Raw genomic sequence first — 15,097 nt, 5'->3', positions numbered from 1 at the left:
AGGGCTGGTATAAATCCAGCCTGTCTCTAAATTATGAGAATGGAGGAAAATTTTCCGAACAGTTCAGTTAACTGATATCTGAATGTAAGTGTGCACGTGTGTGTGTGTGCATACTGCACAGCGTTGAATAATCCTTTAAGTGCTTTTTACAGCAGAGCTGTGCTGCATTCCATAAGATTATTAGACTGTCTGACGTCTAGCAATGTTGCACCAGTATATTTTACCAAGTTGCTTAAAGAGTGTGGCTGCTTGTTGTGCCTTCCAGTGCTGTGTCATTGAGAATGGGGCTACACTGGAACTTCAATTTCTGTCAGGTGGGACGTTAAAAACATTTTGGAAATATCAAAACCAAACCCAACCCACGTTTCTGATTTTAATGAAGGCGGGATGGGGAGGAGATGGGTAACCGACCCACTCCCAGAAAACAGGTCACTTATTTAAATATTCAAAGTGATTCCTGACAACGCAGCCGGCCACTGACGTCATCAGGCTGCGCCAAGGTGTGCACTTGCGCAGACGGGCTCCTGCACTCTGCGCATGTGCTGCGTTCCGACTTGCCAGGACTGGTTAGCGCATGCGCCGATGACGTCATCGCGGGATGTGTGCATCTTCAGGCAACACGCCTGGTCAGCCACTGCGCATGCAGCTTTACGCGTACAGCAATCTAACGCCAACGGGAATACATGCATGCATCAAGCTCTGCTCCCCCCACCCTTGCTGCTCTTTCTGGCCACTCCACTTCCCCGCACCCCCCCACCCCCCATTCCAACAGACAGTTAGGTACAGCAAGCAGTTAGAAAAGCAAATGGCGAGTTGGCCTTTATTGCAAGGGGACTGGAGTACAAGAATAAGGAAGTCTTGCTACAGTTGTACAGGGCTTTCGTGAGGCCACACCTGGAGTACTGTGCACAGTTTTGGTCTCCGTATCTAAGGAAGGATATACTTGCATTGGAGGCAGTACAGCGAAGGTTCACGAGATTGGTCCCTGGGATGAAAGGATTGTCTTATGATGAGAGGCTGAGTAAATTGTGCCTATACTCATGAAGTTCAGCAGAATGAAAGGTGATCTCATTGAAATATACAAGATTCTGAAGGGGTTTGACAGGGTAGACACTGAGAGGTTGTTTCCCCTGGCTGGGGAATCTAGAACACGGGGGGCACAGTCTCAGGATAAGGGGCTAATCATTTAGGACTGAGATGAGAAGAAATTTCACCACTCAGCATGTTGTGAATCTTTGGAATTCATTACTCCAGAGGGTTGTGGATATCTATTGTTGAGTATATTCAAGGCTAAGCTAGATTTTTGTGTCTCAGGAACTCAAGGGATATGGGGAGCAGGTAGGAAAGTTGAGTTGAGGTTGTAGATCAGCCATAATCATATTGAATGGTGGAGCAGGCTTGAGGGCTTTACGGTCTATTCCTGCTCCTATTTCATATGGAACTTGTCCTCCTCTGCCCCTCCCCCCACCCACACAGAAACCCTCCGCCATGAGGAACCCCTTCTCCCCCCATCACCCAGCACTCACCCCACCCTCCTTATCTGCCCCTAAACAGTCTCCGATGACCCCGCGATCACCCTCTGACCCTAAAGGCCATACTGCACCCACCCACCGTGCAATTTACCTGCTCTTGGGCTGCAGCCTTTTCTTCTTGATAGTGTTCCATTGCACTGACCCTGTCTTACCCATTGCACTGACCCTGTGCGAAGCATTGCACTGACCCTGTCTTACCCATTGCACTGACCCTGTCCTAAGCATTGCACTGACCCTGCCTTACCCATTGCACTGACCCTGTCCTGAGCATTGCACTGACCCTGTCTCACCCATTGCACTGACCCTGTCTCACCCATTGCACTGACCCTGCCTTACCCATTGCACTGACCCAGTCCAAAGCATTGCACTGACCCTGTCTCACCCATTGCACTGACCCTGTCTTACCCATTGCATTGACCCTGTCCTAAGAATTGCACTGACCCTGTCTCACCCATTGCACTGACCCTGTCTTACCCATTGCACTGACCCTGTCCTAAGCATTGCACTGACCCTGTCTTACCCATTGCACTGACCCTGCCTTACCCTTGCACTGACCCTGTCCTAAGCATTGCACTGACCCTGTCTTACCCATTGCACTGACCCTGTCATAAACATTGCACTGACCCTGTCTTACCCATTGCACTGACCCTGCCTTACCCATTGCACTGACCCTGTCTTACCCACTGCACTGACCCTGCCTTACCCATTGCACTGACACTGTCGTACCCGTTGCACTGACCCTGCCTTACCCATTGCACTGACCCTGTCTTACCCATTGCACTGACCCTGTCCGAAGCATTGCACTGACCCTGTCTTACCCATTGCACTGACCCTGTCCTAAGCATTCCACTGACCCTGCCTTACCCATTGCACTGACCCTGTCCTAAGCATTCCACTGACCCTGCCTTACCCATTGCACTGACCCTGTCCGAAGCATTGCACTGACCCTGCCTTACCCATTGCACTGACCCTGTCTTACCCATTGCACTGACCCTGTCCTAAGCATTGCACTGACCCTGTCTTACCCATTGCACTGACCCTGTCCTAAGCATTGCACAGACCCTGTCTTACCCATTGCACTGACCCTGTCTTAGCCCTTGCACTGACCCTGCCTTATCCATTGCACTGACCTGCCTTACCCATTGCACTGAACCTGCCTTACCCCTTGCACTGAACCTGCCTTATCCATTGCACTGACCTGCCTTACCCCTTGCACTGAACCTGCCTTACCCATTGCACTGAACCTGCCTTACCCATTGCACTGACCCTGTCTTATCCATTGCACTGACCCTCCATTACCCATTGCACTGACCCTGCCTTACCCATTGCACTGGCCCTGCCCTATCCATTGCACTGACCCTGTCTTACCCATTGCACTGACCCTGCCTTACCCATTGCACTGACCCTGCCTTATCCATTGCAGTGACCCTGCCTTATCCATTGCAGTGACCCTGTCTTACCCATTGCACTGACCCTGCCTTATCCATTGCAGTGACCCTGCCTTATCCATTGCACTGACACTGTCTTACTCGTTGCACTGACCCTGTCTTACCCGTTGCACTGAGCCTGCCTTACCCGTTGCATTGACCCTGCCTTACCCATTGCAGTGACCCTGTCTTACCCATTGCACTGACCCTGCCTTATCCATTGCAGTGACCCTGCCTTATCCATTGCAGTGACCCTGTCTTACCCATTGCACTGACCCTGCCTTATCCGTTGCAGTGACCCTGCCTTATCCGTTGCACTGACCCTGTCTTACTCGTTGCACTGACCCTGTCTTACCCGTTGCACTGACCCTGCCTTACCCGTTGCATTGACCCTGCCTTACCCATTGCAGTGACCCTGTCTTACCCATTGCACTGACCCTGCCTTATCCATTGCAGTGACCCTGCCATATCCATTGCAGTGACCCTGTCTTACCCATTGCACTTACCCTGCCTTATCCATTACACTGACCCTGCCTTATCCATTGCACTGACCCTGCCTTACCCATTGCACTGACCCTGCCTTATCCATTGCAGTGACCCTGCCTTATCCATTGCAGTGACCCTGTCTTACCCATTGCACTGACCCTGCCTTATCCATTGCAGTGACCCTGTCTTACCCATTGCACTGACCCTGCCTTACCCATTGCACTGACCCTGCCTTACCCATTGCAGTGACCCTGCCTTATCCATTGCAGTGACCCTGTCTTACCCATTGCACTGACCCTGCCTTATCCATTGCAGTGACCCTGCCTTATCCATTGCAGTGACCCTGTCTTATCCATTGCAGTGACCCTGCCTTATCCATTGCACTGACCCTGTCTTACTCGTTGTACTGACCCTGTCTTACCCGTTGCACTGACCCTGTCTTACCCGTTGCATTGACCCTGCCTTATCCATTGCAGTGACCCTGTCTTACCCATTGCACTGACCCTGCCTTATCCATTGCACTGACCCTGCCTTATCCATTGCACTGACCCTGTCTTACCCATTGCACTGACCCTGCCTTATCCATTGCACTGACCCTGCCTTATCCGTTGCACTGACCCTGCCTTATCCGTTGCACTGACCCTGTCTTACCCGTTGCACTGAACCTGTCTGACCCGTTGCACTGAAAATCCCTTACCCATTGCACTGACCCTGCCTTACCCATTGCACTGACCCTGCCTTATCCATTGCACTGACCCTGTTTTCCCCATTGCACTGACACTGCCTTACCCATTGCAATGATCCTCCCATACGATTGCACTGACCCTGCCTTCTCCATTGCACTGACCCCCCCTTACCATTGCACTGACCCTGCCTTCTCCAGTGCACTGACCCTGTCTTACCCATTGCACTGACCCTGCCTTACCCATTGCACTGACCCTGCCTTATCCATTGCACTGAACTTGCCTGACCCGTTGCACTGAACCTCCCTTACCATTGCACTGACCCTGCCTTCTCCAGTGCACTGACCCTGTCTTACCCATTGCACTGACCCTGCCTTACCCATTGCACTGACCATGCCTTATCCATTGCACTGACCTGCCTTACCCCTTGCACTGAACCTGCCTTATCCATTGCACAGACCTGCCTTACCCATTGCACTGACCCTGCCTTATCCATTGCACTGACCTGCCTTACCCATTGCACTGAACCTGCCTGACCCGTTGCACTGAGCCTCCCTTATCCATTGCACAGACCTGCCTTACCCCTTGCACTGAACCTGCCTTACCCATTGCACTGACCCTGCCTTATCCAGTGCACTGACCCTGTCTTACCCATTGCACTGACCCTGCCTTACCCATTGCACTGACCTTGCCTTATCCATTGCACTGACCTTGCCTTATCCATTGCACTGACCCTGCCTTATCCATTGCACTGACCCTCCCTTACCCATTGCACTGACCCTGCCTTATCCATTGCACTGACCCTGCCTTCCCCATTGCACTGACACTGCCTAACCCATTGCACTGACCCTCCCTTACACTGCCTTACCCATTGCACTGACCCTCCCTTACCCATTGCACTGACCCTGCCTTATCCATTGCACTGACCCTGTCTTCCCCATTGCACTGACACTGCCTTACCCATTGCACTGACCCTGCCTTACCCATTGCACTGACTCTCCCTTACCATTGCACTGACCCTGCCTTATCCAGTGCACTGACCCTGTCTTACCCATTGCAATGACCCTGCCTTATCCATTGCACTGACCCTGCCTTATCCATTGCACTGACCCTGTCTTCCCCATTGTACTGACACTGCCTTACCGATTGCACTGACCCTGCCTTACCCATTGCACTGACCCTGCCTTATCCATTGCACTGACCCTCCCTGACCATTGCACTGACCCTGCCTTATCCAGTGCACTGACACTGCCTGACCCATTGCACTGACCCTGCCTTTTCCATTGCACTGACCCTGTCTTACCCATTGCACTGACCCTGCCTTACCCATTGCACTGACCCTGCCTTATCCATTGCACTGACCCTGCCTTACCCATTGCACTGACCCTGTCTTCCCCATTGCACTGACACTGCCTTACCCATTGCACTGACACTGCCTTACCCATTGCACTGACCCTCCCTTACCCATTGCACTGACCCTGCCTTATCCATTGCAGTGACCCTGTCTTCCCCATTGCACTGACACTGCCTTACCCATTTCACTGACCCTCCCTTACCCATTGCACTGACCCTGCCTTATCCATTGCACTGACCCTGTCTTCCCCATTGCACTGACACTGCCTTACCCATTGCACTGACCCTGCCTTACCCATTGCACTGACTGTCCCTTACCATTGCACTGACCCTGCCTTATCCAGTGCACTGACCCTGTCTTACCCATTGCACTGACCCTGCCTTATCCATTGCACTGACCCTGCCTTATCCATTGCACTGACCCTGTCTTCCCCATTGCACTGACACTGCCTTACCGATTGCACTGACCCTGCCTTACCCATTGCACTGACCCTGCCTTATCCATTGCACTGACCCTCCCTTACCATTGCACTGACCCTGCCTTATCCAGTGCACAGACCCTGTCTTACCCATTGCACTGACCCTGCCTTATCCATTGCACTGACCCTGCCTTATCCATTGCACTGACCTGCCTTACCCCTTGCAATGAACCTGCCTTATCCATTGCACTGACCCTGTCTTACCCATTGCACTGACCCTGCCTTATCCATTGCACTGACCCTGCCTTATCCATTGCACTGACCCTGCCTTACCCATTGCACTGACCCTGCCTTATCCATTGCAGTGACCCTGCCTTATCCATTGCAGTGACCCTGTCGTACCCATTGCACTGACCCTGCCTTATCCATTGCAGTGACCCTGTCTTACCCATTGCACTGACCCTGCCTTACCCATTGCACTGACCCTGCCTTATCCATTGCAGTGACCCTGCCTTATCCATTGCAGTGACCCTGTCTTACCCATTGCACTGACCCTGCCTTATCCATTGCAGTGACCCTGCCTTATCCATTGCAGTGACCCTGTCTTACCCATTACACTGACCCTGCCTTACCCATTGCACTGACCCTGCCTTATCCATTGCAGTGACCCTGCCTTATCCATTGCAGTGACCCTGTCTTACCCATTGCACTGACCCTGCCTTATCCATTGCAGTGACCCTGCCTTATCCATTGCACTGACCCTGTCTTATCCATTGCAGTGACCCTGCCTTATCCATTGCACTGACCCTGTCTTACTCGTTGTACTGACCCTGTCTTACCCGTTGCACTGACCCTGCCTTACCCATTGCACTGACCCTGCCTTATCCATTGCACTGACACTCCCTTACCATTGCACTGACCCTGCCTTATCCAGTGCACTGACCCTGTCTTACCCATTGCACTGACCCTGCCTTATCCATTGCACTGACCCTGTCTTCCCCATTGCACTGACACTGCCTTACCGATTGCACCGACCCTGCCTTACCCATTGCACTGACCCTGCCTTATCCATTGCACTGACCCTCCCTTACCATTGCACTGACCCTGCCTTATCCAGTGCACTGACCCTGCCTTATCCATTGCACTGACCTGCCTTACCCCTTGCAATGAACCTGCCTTATCCATTGCACTGACCCTGTCTTACCCATTGCACTGACCCTGCCTTATCCATTGCACTGACCGTGCCTTACCCATTGCACTGACCCTGCCTTATCCATTGCAGTGACCCTGCCTTATCCATTGCACTGACCTGCCTTACCCCTTGCAATGAACCTGCCTTATCCATTGCACTGACCCTGTCTTACCCATTGCACTGACCCTGCCTTATCCATTGCACTGACCCTGCCTTACCCATTGCACTGACCCTGCCTTATCCATTGCAGTGACCCTGCCTTATCCATTGCAGTGACTCTGCCTTATCCATTGCAGTGACCCTGTCTTACCCATTGCACTGACCCTGCCTTACCCATTGCACTGACTGTCCCTTACCATTGCACTGACCCTGCCTTATCCAGTGCACTGACCCTGTCTTACCCATTGCACTGACCCTGCCTTATCCATTGCACTGACCCTCCCTTACCATTGCACTGACCCTGCCTTATCCAGTGCACAGACCCTGTCTTACCCATTGCACTGACCCTGCCTTATCCATTGCACTGACCCTGCCTTATCCATTGCACTGACCTGCCTTATCCCTTGCAATGAACCTGCCTTATCCATTGCACTGACCCTGTCTTACCCATTGCACTGACCCTGCCTTATCCATTGCACTGACCCTGCCTTATCCATTGCACTGACCCTGCCTTACCCATTGCACTGACCCTGCCTTATCCATTGCAGTGACCCTGCCTTATCCATTGCAGTGACCCTGTCGTACCCATTGCACTGACCCTGCCTTATCCATTGCAGTGACCCTGTCTTACCCATTGCACTGACCCTGCCTTACCCATTGCACTGACCCTGCCTTATCCATTGCAGTGACCCTGCCTTATCCATTGCAGTGACCCTGTCTTACCCATTGCACTGACCCTGCCTTATCCATTGCAGTGACCCTGCCTTATCCATTGCAGTGACCCTGTCTTACCCATTACACTGACCCTGCCTTACCCATTGCACTGACCCTGCCTTATCCATTGCAGTGACCCTGCCTTATCCATTGCAGTGACCCTGTCTTACCCATTGCACTGACCCTGCCTTATCCATTGCAGTGACCCTGCCTTATCCATTGCACTGACCCTGTCTTATCCATTGCAGTGACCCTGCCTTATCCATTGCACTGACCCTGTCTTACTCGTTGTACTGACCCTGTCTTACCCGTTGCACTGACCCTGCCTTACCCATTGCACTGACCCTGCCTTATCCATTGCACTGACACTCCCTTACCATTGCACTGACCCTGCCTTATCCAGTGCACTGACCCTGTCTTACCCATTGCACTGACCCTGCCTTATCCATTGCACTGACCCTGTCTTCCCCATTGCACTGACACTGCCTTACCGATTGCACCGACCCTGCCTTACCCATTGCACTGACCCTGCCTTATCCATTGCACTGACCCTCCCTTACCATTGCACTGACCCTGCCTTATCCAGTGCACTGACCCTGCCTTATCCATTGCACTGACCTGCCTTACCCCTTGCAATGAACCTGCCTTATCCATTGCACTGACCCTGTCTTACCCATTGCACTGACCCTGCCTTATCCATTGCACTGACCCTGCCTTACCCATTGCACTGACCCTGCCTTATCCATTGCAGTGACCCTGCCTTATCCATTGCAGTGACTCTGCCTTATCCATTGCAGTGACCCTGTCTTACCCATTGCAGTGACCCTGCCTTATCCATTGCAGTGACCCTGTCTTACCCATTGCACTGACCCTGCCTTACCCATTGCACTGACCCTGCCTTATCCATTGCAGTGACCCTGCCTTATCCAGTGCACTGACCCTGCCTTATCCAGTGCACTGACCCTGCCTTATCCATTGCACTGACCTGCCTTACCCCTTGCAATGAACCTGCCTTATCCATTGCACTGACCCTGTCTTACCCATTGCACTGACCCTGCCTTATCCATTGCACTGACCGTGCCTTACCCATTGCACTGACCCTGCCTTATCCATTGCAGTGACCCTGCCTTATCCATTGCACTGACCTGCCTTACCCCTTGCAATGAACCTGCCTTATCCATTGCACTGACCCTGTCTTACCCATTGCACTGACCCTGCCTTATCCATTGCACTGACCCTGCCTTACCCATTGCACTGACCCTGCCTTATCCATTGCAGTGACCCTGCCTTATCCATTGCAGTGACTCTGCCTTATCCATTGCAGTGACCCTGTCTTACCCATTGCAGTGACCCTGCCTTATCCATTGCAGTGACCCTGTCTTACCCATTGCACTGACCCTGCCTTACCCATTGCACTGACCCTGCCTTATCCATTGCAGTGACCCTGCCTTATCCATTGCAGTGACCCTGTCTTACCCATTGCACTGACCCTGCCTTATCCATTGCAGTGACCCTGCCTTATCCATTGCACTGACCCTGTCTTACTCGTTGTCCTGACCCTGTCTTACCCGTTGCACTGACCCTGCCTTACCCATTGCACTGACCCTGCCTTACCCATTGCACTGACCCTGCCTTATCCATTGCAGTGACCCTGTCTTACCCATTGCACTGACCCTGCCTTACCCATTGCACTGACCCTGCCTTATCCATTGTACTGACCCTGCCTTATCCATTGCACTGACCCTGTCTTATCCGTTGCACTCACCCTGTCTTACCCGTTGCACTGAACCTGTCTTACCCGTTGCACTGAAAATCCCTTACCCATTGCACTGACCCTGACTTATCCATTGCACTGACCCTGTTTTCCCCATTGCACTGACACTGCCTTGCCCATTGCACTGACACTGCCTTACCCATTGCACTGATCCTCCCTTACGATTGCACTGACCCTGCCTTCTCCATTGCACTGACCCTCCCTTACCATTGCACTGACCCAGCCTTCTCCAGTGCACTGACCCTGCCTTATCCATTGCACTGAACCTGCCTGACCCGTTGCACTGAACCTCCCTTATCCATTGCATTGACCCTGCCTTATCCAGTGCACTGACCCTGTTGTACCCATTGCACTGACCCTGCCTTACCCATTGCACTGACCATGCCTTATCCATTGCACTGACCTGCCTTACCCCTTGCACTGAACCTGCCTTATCCATTGCACAGACCTGCCTTACCCCTTGCACTGAACCTGCCTTACCCATTGCACTGACCCTGCCTTATCCATTGCACTGACCCTCCCTTAGCATTGCACTGACCCTGCCTTATCCAGTGCACTGACCCTGTCTTACCCATTGCACTGACCCTGCCTTATCCATTGCACTGACCCTGCCTTATCCATTGCACTGACCCTGCCTTACCCATTGCACTGAACCTGCCTGACCCGTTGCACTGAACCTCCTTATCCATTGCATTGACCCTGCCTTATCCAGTGCACTGACCCTGTCTTACCCATTGCACTGACCCTGCCTTACCCATTGCACTGACCTGCCTTACCCCTTGCACTGAACCTGCCTTATCCATTGCACAGTCCTGCCTTACCCCTTGCACTGAACCTGCCTTACCCATTGCACTGAACCTGCCTTACCCATTGCACTGAACCTGCCTTATCCATTGCACTGACCTGCCTTACCCATTGCACTGAACCTTCCTTACCCCTTGCACTGAACCTGCCTTATCCATTGCACTGACCTGCCTTACCTCTTGCACTGAACCTGCCTTACCCATTGCACTGACCCTGCCTTATCCATTGCACTGACCCTCCATTACCCATTGCACTGACCCTGCCTTACCCATTGCATTGACCCTGCCTTATCCATTGCACTGATGCTGCCTTACCCATTGCAGTGACCCTGCCTTATCCATTGCACTGACCCTGCCTTATCCATTGCACTGACCCTGCCTTACCCATTGCACTGAGCCTGCCTTATCCATTGCAGTGACCCTGCCTTATCCATTGCAGTGACCCTGTCTTACCCATTGCACTGACCTTGCCTTATCCATTGCACTGACCTGCCTTACCCCTTGCACTGAACCTGCCTTATCCATTGCACAGTCCTGCCTTACCCCTTGCACTGAACCTGCCTTACCCATTGCACTGACCCTGCCTTATCCATTGCACTGACCTGCCTTATCCATTGCACTGAACCTGCCTTAAACCTTGCACTGAACCTGCCTTAAACCTTGCACTGAACCTGCATTATCCATTGCACTGACCTGCCTTACCCTTTGCACTGAACCTGCCTTACCCATTGCACTGACCCTGCCTTATCCATTGCACTGACCCTGCCTTACCCATTGCACTGACCCTGCCCTATCCAATGCACTGACCCTGTCTTACCCGTTGCACTGACCCTGTCTTACCCATTGCACTGACCCTGTCTTACCCGTTGCACTGACCCTGCCTTATCCATTGCACTGACCCTGCCTTATCCATTGCAGTGACCCTTACTTACCCATTGCACTGACCCTGCCTTATCCATTGCAGTGACCCTGTCTTACCCGTTGCACTGACCCTGCCTTACCCATTGCACTGACCTGCCTTACCCCTTGCACTGAACCTGCCTTATCCATTGCACAGTCCTGCCTTACCCCTTGCACTGAACCTGCCTTACCCATTGCACTGACCCTGCCTTATCCATTGCACTGACCCTGCCTTACCCATTGCACTGACCCTGCATTATCCATTGCAGTGACCCTGTCTACCCATTGGACTGACCCTGTCTTACCCATTGCACTGACCCTGCCTTATCCATTGCGGTGACCCTGCCTTATCCATTGCACTGACACTGTCTTACTCGTTGCACTGACCCTGTCTTACCCGTTGCACTGAGCCTGCCTTACCCGTTGCATTGACCCTGCCTTACCCATTGCAGTGACCCTGTCTTACCCATTGCACTGACCCTGCCTTATCCATTGCAGTGACCCTGCCTTATCCACTGCAGTGACCCTGTCTTACCCATTGCACTGACCCTGCCTTATCCATTGCACTGACCCTGCCTTCCCCATTGCACTGACCCTGCCTTCCCCATTGCACTGACACTGCCTTACCCATTGCACTGACACTGCCTTACCCATTGCACTGACCCTCCCTTACCCATTGCACTGACACTGCCTGACCCATTGCACTGACCCTGCCTTATCCATTGCACTGACCATGTCTTACCCATTGCACTGACCCTGCCTTACCCATTGCACTGACCCTGCCTTATCCATTACACTGACCCTGCCTTACCCATTGCACTGACCCTGCCTTATCCATTGCACTGACCCTGTCTTCCCCATTGCACTGACACTGCCTTACCCATTGCACTGACACTGCCTTACCCATTGCACTGACCCTCCCTTACCCATTGCACTGTCCCTGCCTTATCCATTGCAGTGACCCTGTCTTCCCCATTGCACTGACACTGCCTTACCCATTGCACTGACCCTCCCTTACCCATTGCACTGACCCTCCCTTACCCATTGCACTGACCCTGCCTTACCCATTGCACTGACCCTGCCTTATCCATTGCACTGACCTGCCTTACCCATTGCACTGAACCTTCCTTACCCCTTGCACTGAACCTGCCTTATCCATTGCACTGACCTGCCTTACCTCTTGCACTGAACCTGCCTTACCCATTGCACTGACCCTGCCTTATCCATTGCACTGACCCTCCATTACCCATTGCACTGACCCTGCCTTACCCATTGCATTGACCCTGCCTTATCCATTGCACTGATGCTGCCTTACCCATTGCAGTGACCCTGCCTTATCCATTGCACTGACCCTGCCTTATCCATTGCACTGACCCTGCCTTACCCATTGCACTGAGCCTGCCTTATCCATTGCAGTGACCCTGCCTTATCCATTGCAGTGACCCTGTCTTACCCATTGCACTGACCTTGCCTTATCCATTGCACTGACCTGCCTTACCCCTTGCACTGAACCTGCCTTATCCATTGCACAGTCCTGCCTTACCCCTTGCACTGAACCTGCCTTACCCATTGCACTGACCCTGCCTTATCCATTGCACTGACCTGCCTTATCCATTGCACTGAACCTGCCTTAAACCTTGCACTGAACCTGCCTTAAACCTTGCACTGAACCTGCATTATCCATTGCACTGACCTGCCTTACCCTTTGCACTGAACCTGCCTTACCCATTGCACTGACCCTGCCTTATCCATTGCACTGACCCTGCCTTACCCATTGCACTGACCCTGCCCTATCCAATGCACTGACCCTGTCTTACCCGTTGCACTGACCCTGTCTTACCCATTGCACTGACCCTGTCTTACCCGTTGCACTGACCCTGCCTTATCCATTGCACTGACCCTGCCTTATCCATTGCAGTGACCCTTACTTACCCATTGCACTGACCCTGCCTTATCCATTGCAGTGACCCTGTCTTACCCGTTGCACTGACCCTGCCTTACCCATTGCACTGACCTGCCTTACCCCTTGCACTGAACCTGCCTTATCCATTGCACAGTCCTGCCTTACCCCTTGCACTGAACCTGCCTTACCCATTGCACTGACCCTGCCTTATCCATTGCACTGACCCTGCCTTACCCATTGCACTGACCCTGCATTATCCATTGCAGTGACCCTGTCTTACCCATTGCACTGACCCTGCCTTATCCATTGCACTGACCCTGCCTTACCCATTGCACTAACCCTGCCTTACCCATTGCACTGACCCTGCCTTATCCAATGCAGTGACCCTGCCTTATCCATTGCAGTGACCCTGTCTTACCCATTGCACTGACCCTGCCTTATCCATTGCAGTGACCCTGCCTTATCCATTGCAGTGACCCTGTCTTACCCATTGCACTGACCCTGCCTTACCCATTGCACTGACCCTGCCTTATCCATTGCAGTGACCCTGCCTTATCCATTGCAGTGACCCTGTCTTACCCATTGCACTGACCCTGCCTTATCCATTGCGGTGACCCTGCCTTATCCATTGCACTGACACTGTCTTACTCGTTGCACTGACCCTGTCTTACCCGTTGCACTGAGCCTGCCTTACCCGTTGCATTGACCCTGCCTTACCCATTGCAGTGACCCTGTCTTACCCATTGCACTGACCCTGCCTTATCCATTGCAGTGACCCTGCCTTATCCACTGCAGTGACCCTGTCTTACCCATTGCACTGACCCTGCCTTATCCATTGCACTGACCCTGCCTTCCCCATTGCACTGACCCTGCCTTCCCCATTGCACTGACACTGCCTTACCCATTGCACTGACACTGCCTTACCCATTGCACTGACCCTCCCTTACCCATTGCACTGACACTGCCTGACCCATTGCACTGACCCTGCCTTATCCATTGCACTGACCATGTCTTACCCATTGCACTGACCCTGCCTTACCCATTGCACTGACCCTGCCTTATCCATTACACTGACCCTGCCTTACCCATTGCACTGACCCTGCCTTATCCATTGCACTGACCCTGTCTTCCCCATTGCACTGACACTGCCTTACCCATTGCACTGACACTGCCTTACCCATTGCACTGACCCTCCCTTACCCATTGCACTGTCCCTGCCTTATCCATTGCAGTGACCCTGTCTTCCCCATTGCACTGACACTGCCTTACCCATTGCACTGACCCTCCCTTACCCATTGCACTGACCCTCCCTTACCCATTGCACTGACCCTGCCTTACCCATTGCACTGACCCTGCCTTATCCATTGCACTGACCCTCCCTTACCATTGCACTGACCCTGCCTTATCCAGTGCACTGACCCTGCCTTATCCATTGCACTGACCTGCCTTACCCCTTGCAATGAACCTGCCTTATCCATTGCACTGACCCTGTCTTACCCATTGCACTGACCCTGCCTTATCCATTGCACTGACCCTGCCTTACCCATTGCACTGACCCTGCCTTATCCATTGCAGTGACCCTGCCTTATCCATTGCACTGACCCTGCCTTATCCATTGCACTGACCTGCCTTACCCCTTGCAATGAACCTGCCTTATCCATTGCACTGACCCTGTCTTACCCATTGCACTGACCCTGCCTTATCCATTGCACTGACCCGGCCTTACCCATTGCACTGACCCTGCCTTATCCA

The 15,097-nt window shown here is 52.8% G+C and overlaps 1 protein-coding gene across 7 annotated transcripts in view; it reads left to right on the top strand.

Annotated features, from left to right (window-relative positions):
* pbx4 (pre-B-cell leukemia transcription factor 4) overlaps positions 1-15,097 on the top strand; it is a 609,025-nt gene that overhangs the window by 537,246 nt on the left and 56,682 nt on the right. The gene's annotated exons all lie outside the window — the stretch shown is intronic.

The sequence above is a fragment of the Heterodontus francisci genome, chromosome 43 (assembly GCF_036365525.1).
Source record: "Heterodontus francisci isolate sHetFra1 chromosome 43, sHetFra1.hap1, whole genome shotgun sequence".
Classification (NCBI taxonomy): domain Eukaryota; kingdom Metazoa; phylum Chordata; class Chondrichthyes; order Heterodontiformes; family Heterodontidae; genus Heterodontus; species Heterodontus francisci.
The sequence above is the reverse complement of the archived record's forward strand: the minus strand, read 5'-3'. Positions and strand labels throughout refer to the sequence as shown.